The sequence below is a fragment of the Peromyscus maniculatus genome, chromosome 3 (genome assembly GCF_049852395.1).
Source record: "Peromyscus maniculatus bairdii isolate BWxNUB_F1_BW_parent chromosome 3, HU_Pman_BW_mat_3.1, whole genome shotgun sequence".
Lineage (NCBI taxonomy): Eukaryota > Metazoa > Chordata > Mammalia > Rodentia > Cricetidae > Peromyscus > Peromyscus maniculatus.
In genome coordinates, this window is record NC_134854.1 from 137900887 (window position 1) to 137910719 (window position 9833).

The 9833-nt window shown below is 45.8% G+C and overlaps 1 protein-coding gene across 4 annotated transcripts in view; it reads right to left on the reverse strand.

Annotated features, from left to right (window-relative positions):
* The window catches only part of Raf1 (Raf-1 proto-oncogene, serine/threonine kinase), a 57987-nt gene extending 52355 nt beyond the window's left edge, over positions 1 to 5632 (reverse strand). Inside the window, exon 1 of one of the 4 annotated variants that reach the window (XM_076567648.1) lies at positions 5229 to 5632. The gene's annotated coding sequence lies outside the window, so the exon portion shown is untranslated. Of the gene's footprint in view, positions 1 to 4716; positions 4740 to 4842; positions 5206 to 5228 lie in introns of those variants that run through there. The other 3 variants (XM_076567649.1, XM_042273873.2, XM_076567651.1) reach the window with 3 other exon arrangements.
* Positions 5633 to 9833: the final 4201 nt, after the last annotated feature.

The window sequence follows — 9833 nt, forward strand, 5'->3', positions numbered from 1 at the left end:
AAAAAAAAAAGGACACGAAAGTTGGATGGGTAGAGAAGAAGGGGTAGATCTGAAAAGAGTTAGAGAAAGAGGTGAATACAATCAAAACATACTGTATGAAATTCTCAAAGAACTAATAAAAGTCGGGAATGATATACATGCCTATAATCCCAGCACTTAGAAGGCTCAGGCAATAAGGTTGCCATGAGGCTAACCTGGGCTCCTGTCTAAACAATAAACATGTGAGACAAAACTCAAGACATAACCATTCAGTACTGACTCTCCCAACACTCGTGTACTGGGTTGAAGAAAGGCAAAGAGCCTGACTGGCAGTGTTAATGGCAGAGTTTGCCTAGTCTACTCAAAGCCCTAGGTTCAATCCCCAGCACTGTATCCAGAAAAACAGAAAAAAGGAGCTGTTTTGCCCAAACACCGTCTCCTTATAGAAAGTCAAGGAAAAAATCAGAGAGAACTTCTATTTCATAGTAGGTTGGAAGGAAATAGACAGGAGACCTTCTTGACTCATCCAGCCAATATGTTTCCTCTTGCTATTAGATGACAATAAATAGAATAGTTAGAGAGAGGAAGATGAAACCTGCATGCCTTTAATCCTAGCACTTGGGAGGCAGAGGCAGGCGGATCTTTGAGTTCAAGTTCTACATAGTGAGTTCCAAGACAGACAGCGCCATGTAAAGAGTCCCTGTCTCAAAAAAAAAAAAAAAAAAAAAAAAAAAGAGGAAGATGACCCTACACAGTACAGACCACACCACTTCTCTGAAAGAATGTGCCATACAAGAGTTCACTTAAAACACTCTCATTGCCAGGCAGTGGTGGCACACGCCTTTAATCCCAGCACTGGAGAGGCAGAGGCAGGTAGGTCTCTGTGAGTTCAAGGCCAGCCTAGTCTACACAGCAAGATCCAGGACAGGCACCAAAACTACACAGAGAAACCCTGTCTCGGGAAAAAAAAAAAAAAAAATTCTCATTGCCTGCTGCTTCCCATTTGTTACCCAAAAAATGTAAACATCACTAAATCACAAGGATTTGCAAATTCTAAAATAGCTCTTTAGGATTGTTAATCCCCACCCAGCTAAATCCTTTAGAAATAGACTAAATCCTGGTCTAAAAATAAAACCGTGTCAAGTGTTCTTCAAAATATACTATGTACACTGATTGGAATGTGATGCCAATTAACGCACTGTGAGCAATAAAGAAAGAAAGAAAGAAACTTCAGATAGCCTGTGCCAAGCTAAATAACAAATAAATACCATCCACTTGAAAATTTTCTTCAGTTAAACTGAGATTCCGGGAATAATTTTAGAAGTCAAATATCTGAAATCACTCACTAGGTGGTGTAGCACACACCTGTAACCCCAAATCTCAGGATGGCTCAAGTAGGAAGATCACAAATTTGAGGCCAGCCTTGATTACATATATGTATTTAATACAAGCATGCATTTAATTTATTTATTTTTATTTTATGTGTATGGGTGTTTGACCTGTTATATTTCTGTGAACCATGTGGTGCCATGTGTACTATGTGAGAACAGAAGACGGTGTCCAATCTTCTAGAACTGGAGTTACTGACAGTTGTGAGCCCCCATTGTAGATGCTTACCCTCAAACCAGGGTCCTCTGCAAGAGCAACAAGCGCTCTTAACCACTGAGCCATCTCTCCAGCACTGAGAATATGTATTTAAAAAACAACTGGACTGAACAATGGCTCATCAGTTAACAGTGCTTACTGCTCTTGCAGAAAATCTGGTTTGGTTTCCAGAACCCACACGATGGCTCACAACTACTTGTAATTCCAACTCCAGAGGATCTGATGCCCTCTTCTGACCTCCACTGACACTGTACACAGCGGTTCATACACTCAGCCACACAAACATACACACATAGGTACAATAAAAAAGAAAAAGTCAATCACCATCACAACAAAAACCACTAAAGGGCTGGAGAGATGGCTCAGTGGTTAAGAGTACTGGCTGCTCTTGCAAAAGACCTGGGTTCAGTTCCCAGCATCCACCCACATGCTGGCGCACAACTGTCTGTAACCTCAGTTCCAGATGATGATGCCCTGTTCTGGCCTCCAAGACACCAGGCACAGGTTCACAGACATATATGCAGGCAAAATACTCATACATGTATAATTTAAAAAACTAAAATTAAATCACTGAGAGCTACACAAATAATTCTGGGAGCAAAGGAGTAACAGAATGACTCAAACACTACAAAAATTAAATGTGTAATTAAGGACTTTTTACTCACAACTTTGAAGGCCAAAATAAAACACTCAGACATTACTATTATAAGATTACAGACAAGAGTTTAGACCTCATTAGTATCAATGGAATCTTGACATAAATATCTAGTGTTATATTTTGAACCCGCTGGATGAACAATTATCAATTTCACCCATCTATATGTACACATATCAAGAAAAAAAACTTCAATAACCTCTTCCTAAAGAACCTACACTTTTAATCCCAGCACTACAAGACAGAGGCAGGGGGATCACTGTGAGTTCAAAGCCAACCTGGTTTATATAGTGAGTTTCAAACCTTCCAAGGGCTACACAGTGAGACCTTGCTTTAAAAAAATAACAACAAAAAGCACCCAATATTCCTGATTTTTCAGGGATGGAAAACTGATTGTTATGGTCTATATACAACTTTAGAAAATTAACACAACAAAATTTTCAAGTCAAAGCTTGGTTTTTATGGTATTTATACCATATTTATATGGTATTTATAAATCCCTCACTGTTCCATTTGTTCACTGTCTTTCACAGACAGCATTTAAATTCTCTTCTGCAAGTCAGCATTAAGGTATACTGTTTAGCTAACAAGCTCCTCCCAAGATCAGGGTTATTACTATTACACCTAACAGGCAAACCAAAGCGGTCTCTCATATAATATTTTTTTCTATTTTTAGGTAGGTGACTAACAAAGTTTTGTCTGGGGTTTAAACATTAAGTAATCATACATTTACTAACAGACTTCCTAAAGGAGCAATTTGAAGTTAGTCATTATATATATATATTTTTAAAAAGTAGTACTTCTGCAAATGTCTAATTTCCAAAAGGTGTCAAGTTGTTTAACCTTCACAGCAAAAGTGACTTGAGGCTAGAAGCAACTGGGTTCAAAGTAGTTGTAATGCAGTATCATTCTTATTTTTTGAACACTTTCTGTCCTAAATGAAAGGTTTTAATATGGTTCTCAGTCTTTTTTCTACTAGGCCAAATCCCTTAAAATGCATTCAAAAGCCTTTCAGTCAAGTCTTCTACTTCACAGGCACACAAGGTCTTTTCAGCTATTGACAAGACCTTAACAAAGCTGCCTGATCCCACTTCAAGGCACAATCACAGCCCTGCAGACCTGATGATAAGCCTTCAGAACAGAAACATCAGCAGGTTTATTTTTCCAAGTACCCAGAGCTCAGCTAGGTCAAATGTTGCTGCTGGATTTTAAACAGCTTACTTAGCCCTTGAAGTGATAAGAGTAAAAACCAGTCAAAAGAATCTCAGTGGTTTTCGGTGATACACAACCCCAAAGATTTTGAAACTGCCCCTCAAGTCTCTTCATATCTGAGTAGTCACTTCAGCATAAGCCTTAAAGTGGCTATTTAAGAATAATGTTCATTGGGCTAGAGACTTTAACAAAGCCTGCAACCTGAGGACTCAATCCAAAGAAAATAATATACTGTATAAATAGGGTTAATTAAAAATACTTTCATGCTACACTTTTTCAGGTGCTTTCCATAATCTGCCAATTTCTGTATGTTTACAGAACATGTTTTACATTGTCAGCAGAGATTTAAAACTCAGAGTTAGTAAAGAATACAACGTTTATGAAGTCAACATTTTTACATGCATGTATAACCTTAGAAAAACCTGCAAAAAAAATCTCGGAATAGGGAGTCCAATTCATTAACGGTTGAACAAGCGCTAAACATTTTGTATCAATTACCAAAACTGGTTGGCTACATTTAACAAAGTAAATCTTTTCAATTGTATCGACTTCACTACCTTTGGGGGAGGGGACAAAGCAGCCACCAGCAAGAGTTAAAAATTAGCAACTTGAAGTTAATTAATCCAAACTAAAAGAACTAGTTCACCACCATCCATCTCATAGACCCTTCACATGCTATCAGCTTTCCTTTGGGACCCTGATATCTCACTATCTCCTTCCTGCACCCCACATTTAATAAATAGCTGCTCCCCAAACTCATCGCAACTCCTGTAGGGCATCCATGCCTCTGTGCCTTGGTGCCAGCTGTTCCCTCCGCTGACAATGCCCTCCCCTCTGCCTCACCTAGTGAACACGGTCCTTCCAAACTCTTCGAGAAGCAAGCAAGGAACCTCGGGGCTTCTCTACTCCCCAAAGCGCACTTAACTGTTCTAAATCCCAAGAACACTTGGGAAATCAATCCTTATCGCCGCGCATTGTTTTCACGCCCCAGGAGCCAGAGCACTAAGGGCAGTCTCCACAGACCCCACAGGACGCAATGCAGGCATCCAGACGTGCCCTGAATCCATTCCCCACTTCTATGCACAGACCCGACCCCCTCCCCAGGTCCCAGTCACGTCCCAACGGGGAGAGACGAGATCCCACCGTCACCCCTAACAAAGAATGAAAACCAGAGGCACACCCTGGGCCCTGGAGAAAGAACAATGAATGAACACGGCCGACTCGTCTCCCGTGATGTCCCAACTCCCCTCTCTGCATCCACTGACTTTGCAGAAGCTAGACGGCTGTCGCTTCACACAAAAGGCATCCCGGTTCCCGATCTCGAGCATCCCCGGCCTTCCACCAGGAAGCCCCCGGGAGAGGTCCCCACGCCTTAGCGGCGGGGCACTGACCCGTTTCTCGCTGCCTTCCTCGATTCTCTCGTCTTCCCTAAAAAGGGTGTCACTTGAGCGAAGCAGCCCGAGAGGAGGTGCAAGGCCGGGCTCCCCCCACTTCTGCAGCCCGAGAGAAAAAGAACCAGCCCATCCCAGTGACAACACAGGCACCGGGCAGCTCCGGGCGAATTTTTTTCCCCCCCACTGCCAAAATATGAGGAATGCGCGCTGGGCACCGGGGTGGCGCTGGCACGTTTCCGAGAAACACTAGGAAATCTGAGCAGGGGTGTGGAAACTGGCTCGCCGGCCATGACACTCGGCCCGCGCCCGGCCCGCCACCCGGGTGACAGCGGCCTGACGGGCCCTTCGCCCCGCCACCGTGCCGTCAGCCCTGCGCGGCCTACCTGAGGGAGCCGGGTCGCGCCGGGTCCCGTCGTGCGGCGGCGGCGGCGGCGGCTGGGCGAACGGGATGCGGTCACATTCGGCGCGTCCCCAGCCCGGGGGACGGGGCCCCGGGGAGGCCCCGCATCGCTGCACTAGCGCCCCGCGCCTCAGGGCACGCGCCCCAAAGCCCGGCCAGCCGGCCCGTCTGAGGGCCCGCGGAGAGCGGCAGAGAAGAAGCCTTCCCGCCTCAGGCTCGCTCGGCTCTAACTCCCGCCATCTAAGATGGCGGCGCAAGCACCCGCAATGAAGACGCTCTCGGGCCGCCCCGGCGAGCGAAGCCTGCGCTCGACGCTCGTCTTCGCGACCTGCGGCGCCGCGGGCTCACCGCCTCCGCGCGAGCTCTCGAGCTCGGCTCTCCGCTGGAAACTTGGCTCGGGGATCTATCGCTCGGGCCTGGAATCTGGCCCCGCCCCGGGGGGCGTGGCCTCGCGGTCCTGCGGCCGCCATTTCGGGGTAAGGCGGTGGCGGCGTCCCCGGGTGACTGCGTCTGGTCGGGGGCGGGCGGCAGTGAGTGCGGCCCCGGGTCCCGCCACCCGCGAGGCCCCGGGAGGACCAGACGCGCCCGGTGACACCCGGCACGGGGCCCAGCTTGGGCGCTTCCTCTCCGAAGTTGACAGCCGTGGAGAAAGGCGGCTTACGGGTTTTTGTGGGAAAAGCCCTCATACGGTGTTAAACCTCGGGTTCCTCCTCCTTTGTAAATCGAGGTTTTGCTATCGTTCATCTGACTGACCAAAAACTAAAAGTGTGGTGTTACACATCTGTAAGACCAGCGTTGGGACCAATACCTAAAAGGGTGGTGTTACACATCTGTAAGACCAGCGTTGGGACCAATACCTAAAAGTGTGGAGTTACACATCTGTAAGACCAGCGCTGGGACCAAAACCTAAAAGGGTGGTGTTACACATCTGTAAGACCAGTGTTGGGACCAAAACCTAAAAGGGTGGTGTTACACATCTGTAGGACCAGCGTTGGGACCAAAACCTAAAAGGGTGGTGTTACACATCTGTAGGACCAGCCCCCGTGGCGCCTTCGCCCTGCCCTGGTGGGATAGACACCTGGAGGGCGATGTGACATCGTCAACGTTACTTTGTTTCTCTTTAAAATAGCGACTTGCTGCTTTTCCTCCGCGGTTGGCCTCCGCCTCTGTTCGCCTGCCTCTTTGTAACTATTTTCAAAGTAGCCATGTTGGGACCTGCGAGGTGGCTCAGGGAATAAAAAAGTTTGCAGAGGAAAACCTGGTCTTCGGTCCTCTGATTCCTTGATGAGGAGGAACCTGTCTGACTCCATTTTACAGGCAGGAGCCATTCCGCTGTATGTTTAAAAATAAATGAGTTTCTATTTGCTGTGAGAGTTGAGTAACTTTCCTGACCTTCCCCAACCAATGACCTTAATTTGTTTTTGAGAAGACCCTGACCCTTTTCGGCTCTCCTTGACCCCTCCCAACCACATGGTGGGTGATCACATGATTTTTTTTTTTAATATTTCCTTATTGCCCCGTTGTCTTCTGTAAAACTACTCGTGATTGTACTCCTTAAAAGGGCCCCACAAGATGGATCCCGAGCTGTTCTCTTTAACACAACTTAAGAGGCAATCGCTGGCCTGCTCTTGGGTGCACCCCAATAAAAATCCAGCTTGCTTCAAATTTGGCTCAAGTTGTGGTAGCGGTCTTATTCTCGAGGTTGGTAATAACAATGGAAGGAGAAAACAGACTCCTGAAAGATATCCTCAGACATGGATGAGTAGCCCGTGGTACGTGGGCAACCTGCAACCGCACTTACAAACACACATTATACAATTTTTTTAAGTAATCATTTCTAAGTAAACATCTATTGGCATTTAGTGCATTCACCACGGTGTTGGGTAACCACAACTTTATTTCCAAAACATTTCCATACTCTTAAATAAAACAACCCACTAAGCAGTTTCTGACTAGCTTCCCACCAATGGCAACCACCAATATTCATTTTGCTACAACAGACAACATTTTCTAGAATCTTGTGTGCGTGGATATTTATAGAGTGCGAGGCCTTTTATGACTTGAGTCTTTCACTTAGCCTGTTTCCAAGTTCATCTGTATTACATATGTGCCAATACTTCATTCCTCATGAGGGCTAAAACGATTCCATCCTAAGTTTACAGCAGATTTTCTATGTCTGGGATAACCATGGACATTTAGGCTCTTTCCATCTTCCAGCTAATGTATTGGTTACCTTTCTGGTTTCTGTGACTAAATACTGGACAAATACAGGATAAGAAGGAAAGGTAGGCCTGAAAAGATGACTCTGTGGTTAGAGCACCAGCTGCTCTTGCAGAGGACTCAGGTTCAGTTCTCAACACCCTCATTGGGGTCACAACCACCATAAGTTTAGTTGCAGGGCATCTGATGACCTCTTCGGCACCAGACATATAATGCACAGATGTACATGCAGGTAAGTGTTCTTACATGTAAATAGATAAAATATTAATAATAGTAGTGAAGGAAAGCAAGGGTTTACTTTGGCTGACAGTTCAAAGACACAGTCCACCATGGTGGGAAAGGCCTGGTGGCAGAAGAGTGAGGCCACTGGTTATGTCCTGGATAGTCAGGACACCGAGAGATGAATACAGGTCTCAAATCACTTCGTTTGTTTGTTTGTTTTTTCAAGGCATGGTTTCTCTTTGTAACAGCCCTGGCTGTCCTGAAACTGGCTTGGTAGTCCAGGCTGGCCTTGAGCACAGCACAGCGATCCACCTGCCTCTGCCTCCCAAGTGCTGGGATTAAAGGCATGTGCCACCACACCTGGCCCTCACTTCTCCTTTCTATTTATTTTTATTCAGTCTGAGCCCCCCAAACATGAAATGGCATCACTTTTAGAATGGGGCTTCCAACATCAGTTAACCCACTCTGGAAACTCTCTCATATACACTCCCAGAGATGGGCCTTCTAGGTGATTCCAGAGCAGTGGTTGTCAACCTTCCTAGCTGTGGATCCTTTTATACAGTTCCTCATGTTGTGGTGACCCCCCAACCATAAAATTCTTTTCTTTTCTTTAGTTTTGTTTTGTTTTGTTTTTGTGTTTTTGTTTTTGCTTTTCAATGCTGGCCTCGAACTCAGAGATCCTGCCTCTGTCTCCTGAGTGCTGGGATTAAAGGCATGTGCCATCACTGCCCAGCCATAAAATTATTTTCATTGCTACTTCATAAATGTAATTTTGCTACTGTTATCAACTGTAATGTGTTTCCAATGGTCTTAGGTGACCCCTCAAGGGAGTCACGACCCACAGGTTGAGAACCCCTGGATCCTGTGAAGGTGGCAGTCATTAGTAATCATTACAGCTATAGTGAATGGTGATGCTGGAAAGAGTGTGTTGCCAGGCTGTGGTAGCGCACGCCTTTAATCCCAGCACTCGGGAGGCAGAGCCAGGCGGATCTCTGTGAGTTCGAGGCCAGCCTGGTCTACAAAGTGAGATCCAGGACAGGCTCCAAAGCTCCACAAAGAAACCCTGTCTCAAAAAAAAAAAAAAAAAAAAAAAAAAAAAAAGTGTGTTTTGTGTACTTGTTTGAGCTCTTTTTTTTTTTCTTTCCCCCTCGGTTTGGTTTGGTTTTGATTTGATTTTTGAGACCAGCTCTCACTATGTAGCCCTGGCAGGCCTGGAACTCACTGCGTAAACCCAGCCGGCCTGGATCTCATAGAGATTTGTCAGCCTCTCCCTCTGGAGTGCTGGAATTAAAGGTATGCTCCTGGCTGAGTACTTGTTTGGTTTTGTTTAAGGTTTATTTTTAATTATGAGTATACATCAAGAGGGGTGGCATGTACATGCCAATGCAGGTGTCCGTGGAATCTAGAGGAGGATGTTGAATCCCTTGGGAGCCGGCTTTACAGGTGGTATGACCCACCCAATGGGAGTTGAGTATGTGGTACTAGGAATAGAACTCAGTTCCTATGAACTGAGAAGCACATGCCTTAGCCACATCTCTCTATATCCCCATTCCTCATGTTCTGGAGTGGAATTTGAGGAAACACTTTGCCTCTGGCGGGGTTGCATGTTCCCCACCTCGGAGACCTAGTTTGCCGGTAGGCACGCTAGAGTTGATTAGGAAAGGCTTGCCAGAGGAGCTGGGGCAGGGGCGGGGGCGAGCAATCGTTTGAAGAATGACAAAGTGGGATCAGGTCAGGAGGGGAGGAATGGAGCTGTCACAGGACCAGAAGCTGGGAGCGAAGGCTGAAGCCAGCTTTGCCAGTGGCACATGTTCTCAGTGTCAGAAGTGGCGACGCTAATGTGTAGAGAGATGAAAACTGAGCCTTACACCGTTCTTATGTTTTATATTTTATAGCTCGATAGAATTCCTCTAAGAAGATGCTACAAGCTTTAAACCTGTTTTTTGTTTTTTTGTTTTTTTTTTTTAAAGTACATGTTTGAGGGGCTGGAGAGCGAGCTCAGCGGTAAAGAACATTTGCTGTTCTTATAGAGGGTGTGAACTCTCTTCCCTACCCCTACATAGTCAATCACAACCATCTATAACTTCAGTTCCAGGGGATCCAACACCCTCTTCTGACCTCCTCAGGCACCATACACATAAAACTA